General features: G+C 41.9%; 1 protein-coding gene across 3 annotated transcripts in view; it reads left to right on the plus strand.

Annotated features, from left to right (window-relative positions):
• The window catches only part of srrm4 (serine/arginine repetitive matrix 4), a 129,684-nt gene that overhangs the window by 15,994 nt on the left and 101,468 nt on the right, over positions 1-12,222 (plus strand). For 2 of the 3 annotated variants that reach the window (XM_079690569.1, XM_079690568.1), the window contains 2 exons: positions 11,293-11,367; positions 11,464-11,685. The gene's annotated coding sequence lies outside the window, so the exon portion shown is untranslated. The remainder of the gene's footprint in view (positions 1-11,292; positions 11,368-11,463; positions 11,686-12,222) is intronic. The other variant, XM_079690570.1, reaches the window with a different exon arrangement.

Below are 12,222 nucleotides of genomic sequence, written 5' to 3' on the forward strand. Positions count from 1 at the left end.
GAGTAGGTGTGTTTTGTGCTTCTGGTAACGGACGGAACCAGTGGGGCGTAGACTACATCCTGCTTCGCCCTTAACCCAATAGCGATAGCCTTAGAGGGCGAAGCCTTATACGATATAGAACTGGGGTTACGTAATGTAACCCAGCTTCTATGAGTATAGGCGCAGCCCTCTAAGGGTCGGGCCCCACTGGCTCCGCGAATAGCTGAAGAAAAGCTGTTTGTGTGGGAGTAGATAGTAGGGCCTACTTCCTATTTATACGGAAGTGAGCCCGGAGGTGGGGCCCACGTCATAGGTGGGCGTGGATTAAAATCTGTCAGTGCTGCACACGTGCAGGAGGGATTACCCAATAGCGATAGCCTTAGAGGGCTGCGCCTATACTCATAGAAGCTGGGTTACATTACGTAACCCCAGTTGTAATTGGAGCGGCTCGGAAACACATCTACAGCAGTAACATGATGCAACATACAAATTAATGCAGCAGCAATATTAATAGAGACATAATAGTAAAACACTGCAAGGGAAAATTTTATTGCACCAGGAACTAACGTTGACTTGCCTGTGAATAAAAAATAAACCATAGTATTGGTGATCTACAGTGTTGTCATTCTTCTTTGAACACCAGCAAGACCGCTAACACCCTATTTCAACAATCACACTCCCTGTAATTGACATAATTAATAGATAGTTTAGCTTCTCATCATCATTTGCTGTGGCCCACTGATGTTAACGATCGTAACTGAAAGGCTGCCTGCCAAACGTAAACATTCAGCCACGTGACATTCAGCTCTCGCGAGAGTTTTACACAAGACGGATCCTTTCTAGCCATAACCCGACAAAATAGCAATGAGATTTCTCCATGGGATTTTGGAAAATAGCTCGAAAAAAGGTCAATGGAAAACGAACCTGTTAGGTAAATGCACGTTTTGTTCAGTCGGATAATATCCACATGTCTACCCTACTTTTATAATTTTCGAATCATAAATCTAATCGATAGAAGATAGATAGCGTCACTGCACCACTCTCACCGCCGTTAGAAAGTAGCAAGCAACTGAAGCAAGTGCAATTATGGAGGGTGGAGATTCGGAGTATTTAATCAAAAATAATTGTACTAAACTTCCGCTGCAGCAGCAACAACAAATACAATCTGATGACAGGCCAATGCCCAAACTGGAGCTGTGTACAGCGAGGAACAAAAGAGCGAACCTGACGTAAAACGTTGAAGGTCTCCTGATTTAGTTTGTGAATGAATGCTTATTAGAGTTTCGGCTGGAGGGCGCGTGCGGACCTGTCGGTCAGATAACAGGCGTGTGTAAGTCCTGCATCTGTATGATACAAATGTGTGTAAAATGATACCGGGCGCTGTAATCACTCATCTGGTTACGTTATTACATTGACCACCCCCCCCCCCCCCCCCCCCCAAAAGAAAGGACGTATTATTGGCTTCCCCTAATTTTTCCCCCACGCCACGCTACTGTTTATTAGGCTATTTATTACATTATATAAAACTGTTAACCTCTAATAAGAAACAAATAACTCCTATAAGGAGATTTAGCAGCTCAAGTTATTCGCCTGCAAGAAAAGGCGCTAGCGCGGGACCGTAGCAGGATGTGACGCATATTTAGTTGACCTAATTAAAACCGTTTTGTTTTTTATTTATGTGTCACACAGTATCACCTCAAAATACAAGATATGAAACATTTTTTTTGCAACCGTGCAACAAAATATAAATAGTCCTACAAATACTTTTATTTTATTTCCTTCTTATTTTTGTCTAAGCTCAAGGGAGCCAGAGCAGGGGGCTTAATAAAGGGCTGCATGCGGCTCGAGAGCCGCGGGTTGCCGACCCCTGAGTTAAACTAACAAGTTATAAAAAGTCATAAAACAGTCGGGAGAGTTAGCTAGCTTTTTGAATATAGATTGTAGATGTAAGCTAGTTTAGAAGCGTGGTGGAAAGAAACAACAACAGCAACACGTCTTGCAGTGAGATACTGTGACATGAAAATCAATCATATTCGCCTCCAACGAAACAACTGGAATCTTAAATTATCGTGAGTAAAAAAAATATTTATTTGCTGGATGTGTCTTGACTGTAACTGTATGCAATATAACTTCCTGTCTAGTTGTTGATGTTTTGTTCAAATGTGGCCTGTTTGCTTGGACACTTGTGTGTTGTCTCAGGGTGTGTGAATTATAATTTTCCAATTGTGTGTTTCTCAGTAGTCTTTTATTCACTGTCTCTGGTGTGTGAATATAGTGTATTCTGTGCATTAATTGATTGTTGCTTCAGATGCAGTAGGCTATTGCCCTTAAAAAAGGCTTTGTATTCTATGCCAACTAGAGATATTTATCATATTTTGATGCATGGATAAATCATATTGCTCTCTCCAATAAACCTAATATGATCTTTAGTTTAAAATGTCCTTAAAGAGATACGAGTCTGTGTAAGTCGTGTATCTATGATATGTGCATTATTTCCTTTTTATCAACATGTTATCTCAATGCAGTCATGTACTTTTGCTAAGGTACTACCAATTGTATTGATTGGGGTTAAACTCCTTATTTAATGTTGGCTTTGTTTTCACAGTTGACTCTCGAAGGCATAGTTTAATGGAAAGCAGCAGTTGCATTGTGTTGCTCTTTGTATTGTCTATGTTAAAATAAACTGTTGGACCATCAGAAGCTATGAACCATCTGTAGGTGGTGCACTTGAATACTAAATTGTAGCACTAACCTTGACCAGTTTCCAATTTACTGGAGCTCTGGTTCTATGATTGAATGATCTTGGCTTGGTTAAAGGTCCCATCTCATGGCCATTTTTTACTGATCATAATTCCATTATTGAGGTCTACTAGAATAGATTAACATTGTTCAATGTTCCAAAATCACATTGGTTTCTCACACAGCATCTCTGTATAGTATGTGTATTCACTCTCTGTCCTACATGGCTTGTTGGAGCTCCTGCCCCCCCCCCCCTCCCTATGAGCCCACTGTGCTCTGATTGGTCAGCTCGCCCACTCTGTTCTGATGAGTCAGTCCACCACCGTAACAGCGGAACATCAGTGATTATGTGTCACAATGGCGTCAGAAACCAGAAAATGACACCAGTAAGGACAAACAGATGAGAATGCTGCGTGGGGTCTGGGTGCCGTGTTGGCGGCACGTTGCGAAGCTCGCTGCTTCCCCCTTTGGTGTCATTTCCTGGTTGCTGCGTGGGGTCTGCGAGACAGCGAGACACCGCGAAACTCACCTGAACTCAGCTTGAGTAAAAACAGCCTGGCTGTGAGTCTGTGTGTGTGCTCGGGCTGAGTTCAGGCTGAATTTCGCGTTGTCTCGCTGTCTCAGGCTGAATTCAAGCTGAGAAATCCGCGGCTAAGATAAGATAAGGCTGAGTGAGTGAGTGAGTGAGTGAGTGTGTGTGTGAGGAGCTCCACGGATTGGTCCATTTGGACCTGGGCATGGTCACGTCACCATACTCAGGAAGAAAGAAATGGAAAAAGAGAAATCTCCAACGAGGCGTTATGGGTTAGCATAGACAGGTCTTTCCTGTATTAGAGTTTTACTCGCTACAGGGTGTACTTTCAGGGTTTGAGACTTTGCAGACCGTTTACATGCATAAAAAGCGACATAACACACAAGGGGACGGGTAATAACCTGACATGGGATCTTTAAGACATAGTTTGGTTCTTGGTTGACTCTGATTTCAGGTGTTGAGCATTCATGCCCTTGTATTTGTTTTATTTCTTGCTAAATCACTTTGCTCTTAATTGTATACACAAATTCAGTTGGTTTTGAAGTTTAAGAAATGTAATAAATACTGATTTAATTAACAGATAAAAAAAGAAAAGAAAACCTTTAAAAGAGAAGACTAAATTAAAGGAACAACAAATAAATCACACTGACTGGGTAGTTAGATACCTGTAGATTTATCCAATGGGTACAAGATAAATTATGGTTCTAGTGTTGGTTAAACACTCACAAAATTAAACTTGAAATGTAAATGTAAATTTTCCTAGAGCAAAAAATGCACATGAAATAACCTGGAGAAGAGTGTTACTGGTATAATGCAGCTCACAAAATAAATAAATAGCGCTTACCATTTTCCTTAATGATATTTAAAAAATGCATTGAAGTGCATTCTGGACGCACTACAAGATGCTTTTTATTGATTTCTTATGAAGTCATATTTCACAGTTTTTACTCAAAGTGTTAGTTGGTTCAGTTATTCTCCTATTTCTTTCATGTGAGCTCAGTGGTGTCCTTGCAGAGTTGTCTGTTATTGCACTACTTCATAAGTGCCAGAAAGCAAAAGGACTGACTCATTAATTCCTGCCTTGCTGTGCGAGGACAAATGCGGCCAGAATAAATGGTATCATAAACAAGGTATTTGATGATCTATTTAGCAATATTTCCTGTTAGACTCAATCCCTTTTCTGGGGTGGATTGTATAGTGCACAGCCTCATAGACAAGACTACAGCGTCTGGGCTAGTTTATATATTCAGGTGGTTGTATGAAGAAGACAGCATACAGATGCCTTTCAAGAAAATAAGCTTTTCTTGTTTGTGTCTTTTACCAATGTTTGCTTTTCTTCTCTGTGTGTGGTGGGAGCAATTACTGGAAACACTTCAAAGCCATTGTGTGCACCACAGTTGGGGGGCTTACATTAGGGATACACTATATACCTCTACCTGTACGACATGAAATACAGAGACCATTAAAGTCTCCAATAAAGCAGCATTCTTTCACATCATTGGTTCAGGTCTATGGTCAAATGGGAACAAAGAAAACAAATCCAGCGAATCGACATCCAGCTGCTTTTATAGGTGCAATCAGTGATTCTGCTTTTGGTGCTAGATGCGCAACATTGCAATGTTTCGAAACACGCCTTGTCCTGGGGGGTATACTGCGAAGCAGGATTTTCGCTTGGCCGGCTAACTTCAGGGAAAACTCGGGGTTTCCGGTCCTACGAAGCTGGTTCTCTTTTTAGCAGGCTAGATCTCCATGGTAACTTATGCTGTGCGGCTAACCTGCCCCGGAGCAGGTTAGGTTGCAGGCTAAGAGCTCAACTCAGTGAAAGCACTGCCTGCTGACCAATCAGAGCTCAGTGTGCGGAGTTTAAAGCGATCAGGTCATATTACAGGAGAAAGGAAATACAGAAAAACTGCCGTTGCAGGAAAGACGGCCGGCAAAAATCACGATTGTGTGAACGTGAACATTAATAGAATCACCTCCCATCTTCAGAGCAATCTGACTAGTATAACATTAGCGTTAAGAAAGCTTATTTAAATATCTGCCACAACATAAGTAACCGGATCAGAGTAACATTCACCCCCTGATCCCACCGGAAGCGTCTGCGCTGTGCTACGGCTGCGCCGCGATGCGACCTCCTCCTGCGTCATAACCCACCAGGCGCGTTTCAAAACATTGCGGAAGCGGAGCGTCGTGTATGCAGCCTCGCAGTTGTTGTTGATTTTGGAATATTTCCTGGACATTTGTACTTCTAGGCTACGTAGTTAAATGGTTTATGTTTGTGTCTGTTTAAATCGTGTTTATTGTTGTTATTTCCTATTTTGTTGTGTTCTAGACTACAGACATAGTTAATAATAATTGTAATATTCCAGTTATAAACGACATGAATCAAAGATGTGTTGCTGTATTTTAGTGGTAAAAAAATATGCATTCATCATCATAATTATTCCATATATATATAATTTACAGTGCCTGTAAACCGGAGGAGAACGCTGGCATGTATTCTCCAACTTGAAAGACTACGGGGGGGTGGGGGGAGGAGAAGGAGCCGGTTTTGGGTGCACCCCCTCAACCAGCAAAGGAGACAACAAGGTGATTTTCATCACCTCGTGGCTGGACAGCCAACAACATCACCAATATTTTCGGATGAACGTTCCACTTCCCGCCTGCGCTGCGCTGCGTCAAAAATAGGATTCATCCTATATTTTAGAAATGCCTTGCGGCGAGGAGCTTCTGGGACGCTTCGAGCCACGGCGCGGCGCAGCGGGTCTGGTGGAATAGCATCCATTGACTAGAGTGGCCGCGATCGCTATAAACGCCACAGCCGCAGCGCAGACGCTTCCGGTGGGATCAGGGGGTCAGTACAGTCCGCGGCATATCACATCATAACGTATCAGTATATTTCCTTATCTGAGTCAGCTGAGCCGTATCTGGCCGTGCAACTCAGTGTCACATACTGTATGCAGAAGTAATATACGCTAGTAATAATACGCTTTCATAAATAACACATTTGTTCTGCAATAATATGTTTTATGTTTCCTGTAATTTTTGTTAGGAAAGGACATGCCTGAAAGACAAGACATTTTCTCCTTCTCTGAGGGTCAAGAAGAACATCCAAGAGGAAAATTAAAAGCTGATGCTATGAGATTTTAAGACCAGTACACTAAGAAACTACTTTTATTATAAAAACAATCAGCTGATCGAATGCACCTATTTCCACATCTACGCTCCATCAGCTAATTATTTCTATTTGCCTCGCTTTATGAGCTTCACATTACTTGTGCCTTGTACCGCAGAGTTTGCAACGTCACAAATAAATGGGGCCAATCTTCAGTCAGAGGTGAATGTGTAATCTAACATTTTCAGTAGGAGTAATGGACAAAAGGAGTGCAAATACAAATATAATTTATTGAAATGTCAACCAAAACTTAATCAAACATGTTTTAAATAAAAAGCACATAAGGACAGAAGGTGTAAAACTATTAAATGTACAAGTAAACACATTTAGTCAAATAAAGTGACAGACTAGGCCTGTGCAGTTGGTATCAGCTTTGCCCAGATGGGCTCCTCCATCAGGCCTGGTCCCCCTCGCTGAGGAAAGACCCTCAGTCTTCTCCGGGCCAAACAAACAGACAGGACATTCATCACACGGAGGTTTCTCCCTGAAGTCTCTGCAGTTTTCTGGACACCACGCTGTCTCAGTCCATCCACACTGAATATGAGAGGGGGAAATGAAAATAACAAATGCTTTAGAAAATAAGAAACATAAAGTTGACTGTTGAGTTGCTACATTTTTTTAGATTGTCAATACTATTACTGTATAACTAATATATCAGGTTAAGAGGCACATTCAAATAAAGATTGGTCTTTAAATGCATGTTGTCTTTTGAATTGTTTGTCTAAAGTCAAGGATCTAGAACTGGTACTTAGTTTTAATGATAGTCTGTTTATTATGCTGTTTGGAGGAGGCCTCACAGGTAAGAGCACTAACTAGCTACCATCACATGTACCTTAGCTTGACTTAAATGTATTAAACGTATAATTAAGTGATATCAAAATATAAATAACTAATATCATGCAAACATATTAATATTTGCTGGATTCCAGTGTTGAATCTAGCACAATTGCATACAAACGTTAAGGGATTTTAAGATTCTGAAGTATTATGCTAAAAACTCAATAACTTAGATTATTATTTATAGTTTTGCTGAGTAGTTTCATGTCCGCTTACCTTAGAAACGTAAAATGCCACGGTAGTGTGCAGATGGGGAGCATGTCAGCTAGCTCTGGAACTTTCAGCTCGGTGGCAGGAGGTCCCGCCTCGGCTCCGCCTCTTTGCCCTTATTTGGAGCAGGCTGGAGAAGGCGGGAGTTGAACTCTGACGTCACTGCCGAGCCGTTCGTGGCCGACTCCGCCTGCTAAGGGCTTCTCGGCAGAATCCTATGGGTGATGTCACGGACCCTACGTCCATTTATATATACAGTCTATGGCAGGGGTATTCAACTAGATTAGGAAGGGGGCCACAATTGTAAAATGTCTTGAAGGCGAGGGCCACAAGACTGACAATGAAAATGAACAAATGCCATTGTTATTGTACAACCAACCATGCAATAATAAATTATTATTATTATTATTATTGATATTGTTATTATTATTGTAGTAGTAGTAAAATAGGCAACCAAAATAGTAATGTAGGCTACTGTGGCAGATTTGTGGTCTGCTGCGGAATATAAGGAGGGAGAGCGAGACGCAGTCGGGTAAACGGATATTTATTTCACACAAGGTTCCCGAGGTGGCTAAAACAGAACAATCCCTCAACGGGCAAATGATAACTGGCAGGGGTCTGGATTCTCGTCCTGGCGTAACGTTCGTCTTTCCGTCTGTCCGCCAGTCTCCTACTGAGAGAACAAAAACACACGTGGTTAAATACCACCGCATTCCTATCATTCTAATCCACTTGACAGCTACGTCAATCCCAGGCAATTAGCCGCTCCGCCCCCTGCTTTACAACCTGCCGCTAAACCACGCCCGCCCCCCCATACCACAGCTACTTTATTCTAATGAATCCATATAGATTTGTGTATTATAACACCAAAATGCTGGGTGGCAACAAATACCAGAAAACAATGCTAGGCCTAGGATAGCAAATGCGATCAGTAAGAGGCAGAGGAGGCCTAGAAGTCCGAGATTAACAAAGATGCAAGCATAGGCAGCGTCCCATCATTACAAAATAAATGAAAATAGAAGCTACCTGACAAATCAGTGTGAGAAGTTGCATTTCCGAGCCATAGCCAGTTTGCTGAATTCAGGTCGGTGCGAGGTCAGAGCAAGCTGCATGCACTGGTTGAGATGTTCATCCGTGAGTCGATTGCGATGTTGATTCTTTATCAAGTTCATTGTCGAAAATCCGGACTCGCATATGTAAGTAGATCCAAACATGGTTAACAGGTAGATAGCCAGTCTCCGGCAGTGATGAAACTGATGAGTAGAATGAGCCCAAAACTCGCACAGTCCCTCTTCTCCGAATTTTGCTTTCAGCACATCAGAGCTCTGAATTTGCACCAACTCCAGCTGGAATGCAGCCTCGTCAATACCGGGCATCACGGCTTTCGCCTCGGCTGGACAGGACCCGGAAACATCGACCGCAAATGGATTGCGCACAAATAAAAGAACCTGTTTTGGAATCTTGAAGTCGTTGAATCGCTCTGTGAAGTTTTCAGCCAAGCTTTTCAAAAGTCCCTTCATTCCAGCCATTGCTGCGCTGCTCACGGGGACGTTGCGTAGTGTTGGGAAGTGGATCTTCCTCCCCATTACGTCAGGTAGAAAGAGGTCCAGGTTCACCCGAAACGCACTAACCTTCTCAATGATCTCAGCCACACTTGACCCTCCCCCCTGTAGCTGCAGGTTGAGTGTGTTTAGGTGGCCCATGATGTCGCACAAAAAGGCAATCTGTGCAATGAAATCCGGCTTTTGCATGCGTGCAAGTAGGTCTTTAGCTTTGCTTGATTTCTGGCTTGAGAGGAATTCACTCACCTCCTTTCGCAGTGCAAAGAAACGTTCGAGAACACGTCCTCGGCTCAACCAGCGGACATCGTTATGTTGCAATAGGTCTGAGTATGCGGCTTCCTGCTCTTGAAGCAGCATTTTGAACAGTCGGTGCTGCAGACCTGACGTCGAGCGAATATGATTCACAATTTTTACGACAGTCTCCATTGTTTCTTTCAACTCCCCTGACAATTTCGCACACAGAACTGATTGATGTATGATGCAATGCAGTGTGTTCACTGTGAGATGCTCTGCACATAAGCGAGATGCAAAGCCCCTTTCTTTCCCAATCATGGACGGGCAGCCATCGGTAACGAGAAGGTTGATCTTACCTAGATCCAAACCTTTCTCTTCAAAAAAACTCCAAACTGCAGCGAAAATCACTTCACCTGTAGTGCTGGTTGTCAGTGGTAAAAGGCATAACAACTCCTCTTTAAAAACGTCACCATCGAAGTACCTCACAAACATCGAGAGCTGTGCCGTATCTGTTGCATCGGTCGATTCATCGACAGCGAGTGACATGTACTCTGTCGATTTGAGATCGGCAATTAATGCTGAAAAACAGTCCTCAAACAGTACCTCTACTCTTCGACTTCCCGATGTGTCAGAGAGCGGTACTTGCTTCAAACGGTTCATTATATATTCCTTGTTTTTATCTCCTGCAAAAAGTTCATCCACCATCTCAAGAGTACACTCCTTCACAACTTCAGCGTCAGTGAATGGCTTTCTCTTTTTGGCTAAAGCGAACATCACTCGTAGGGAAGCAGCAGTGGCCTTTTCCTGGGCTGTAGAAGCAGTTGTAAGAATAGTGGTTGATGCAGTGTAAGAAGATTTAAGTATTTCTATTTTACCACGTCTAGCTGTGCTACCAGGCGGGTAAGCAGCATTGAAGTTAGCAGCATGCTAGGTCTCATAGTGGCGCCTCACAATAGCAACCTTGCAGACTGAAACAGTTATTTGACATATTAAACATAAAGGTCTAGGATTGGCGTGCGATGGTAAAATAAATACAAAATCATCAGTCCATTTGGGGTTGAAGTGTCGGTTTTCACCGTCAATTTTCCGCCGTTTCTCTCCGCTCATTTTGGATCAGTAACGAGAGTAACGAGATTGACACGATATCGCGATAATTACACGCTGATCAGTCCAATGCAAGATTGCCTTTTAAGAGCTATTGAAGGAGAAATAATTTGGACTCATTTAATTCGGATAACATAATAGCGAACATATATTTACATTTATTTAAATGATTATAAAAATAAATTCTGTAATTAGAATTTTTTTTGTATATATTTTTTTTAATATTTTTTTTTAATATTTTTTTTTTAAATATTTTTTTTATATTGGAATATGGAGTGCGTTCCAGGGGCCACGAGAAAGCTCCCCGCGGGCCGCCAGTTTAATATCCCTGGTCTATGGTATTAACACGTCTTCATTAATCTTTTGGCATTGTTACTGAAATAAGCATGGTCTCTGCCATTTCTACATTAACGTTTCACCCGTTGTTTAATGGGACACCAGTAATAGAGTAATTTGGAGGGGGAAATCAGCGAACTTTTTCTGTAGGCTAGTTAACTGATTGAGCTAACTGTCAAGCTATGAATGTTAAATTAGGAAATTTAGATGCAAGACATTTGGACAAGTGTACTCTAAATAACTTATTGTTAAGTTGGTGTGCTATGTGTTGAGTGTATTTTATTGTATTTTGCTTCTCTGTAGTGTAGGCTACTCCTAGTGGTTTTATGATGATACTGAAAACTACATTTCAACCTTAGTAGCCATAGTGCAGGCTCCAGCACAATCCTCTGTATTGGAACCATGTTCACTTACATTGTCCCTTTGAATGAAATGGAAATAGTAAACAATGAAGAATAGTGGAAGCTATCCCCAAGAACGACATTCGAAAGCTGAATATGAGGAATTGTAATGATATAAAGTGAAAGCATTTTGAATTGTTAACATGTTACTGTTATAAGTTTCACTTTATTATCCATCCTCAGGATCCTTACTTAAGTTTCTAGCACCAGCAGCAGCAACGGAAAAGGATAAGGTGCCCCCTCCAAATGCTGATGATGGTAAGTTAAGTATTCCACTTTTAATTGATTATACTGTGCATTGCACTCCAAAGATTCCTTGTAACATTATATTCCCTGTTTCTTTTTTGGTCATAGCAGTTCAGTCAACATCTACCTCCAGTGGGGAGTCAATATCTACCTTGAGTGGGGCGTCAACATCTTCCTCCAGTGGGGCGTCCACATCTGCCTCCAGTGAGGCGTCAACATCTGCCTCCAGTGGGGCGTCAACATCTGCCTCCAGTGGGACAGCAACATCTTCTCATCATGAAGATGACACGTCACCCCCTACCTCCAGCAGCACTACCACGACTACAAAAGGTTTGATCACATCAGACGACCCTGCATAATGGCCAAATGTCCTAAATGATAGTGAAAAGTGTGCACTAGTAACAAGAGGACCAATACAAGAAACAGATATAGTCTTTCCGCAGAATACTGAAAAAACTTCACATAGATTTACAAAGAAAAATTACTCTGGTTTTAATTGTTCTTTATATTTATATGCGTGATTTATTCGTTTTTGTACGTCTTTTATATTCATATTACTAACTAATAACTAACTTTGAAAATAACAAAAATGCGAAGTTGTTAAATAACAAAACTGTTTAGCAATTTTTTTGTTCGTGTCGGATTATTTATAACACAATGGTGATGAAAGCTGGTTCGAGGGGCCCCCAGTGAATTTTTGCCTAGGGCCCCCACAGACCCTAGAATCGGCCCTGGGTATGCTAATAGAAACACACGCCAAACACGCTAAATCATATCAGAAGGCATAACCCAGATTTGCCAATCACCGGAGCCCGGCAAAAGACAACAGCAGTTCAACAGCTTATCCCCACTGTTTTTAAGAAGCCA

This window comes from Notothenia rossii (genome assembly GCF_949606895.1).
Source record: "Notothenia rossii genome assembly, chromosome: 6".
NCBI lineage: Eukaryota > Metazoa > Chordata > Actinopteri > Perciformes > Nototheniidae > Notothenia > Notothenia rossii.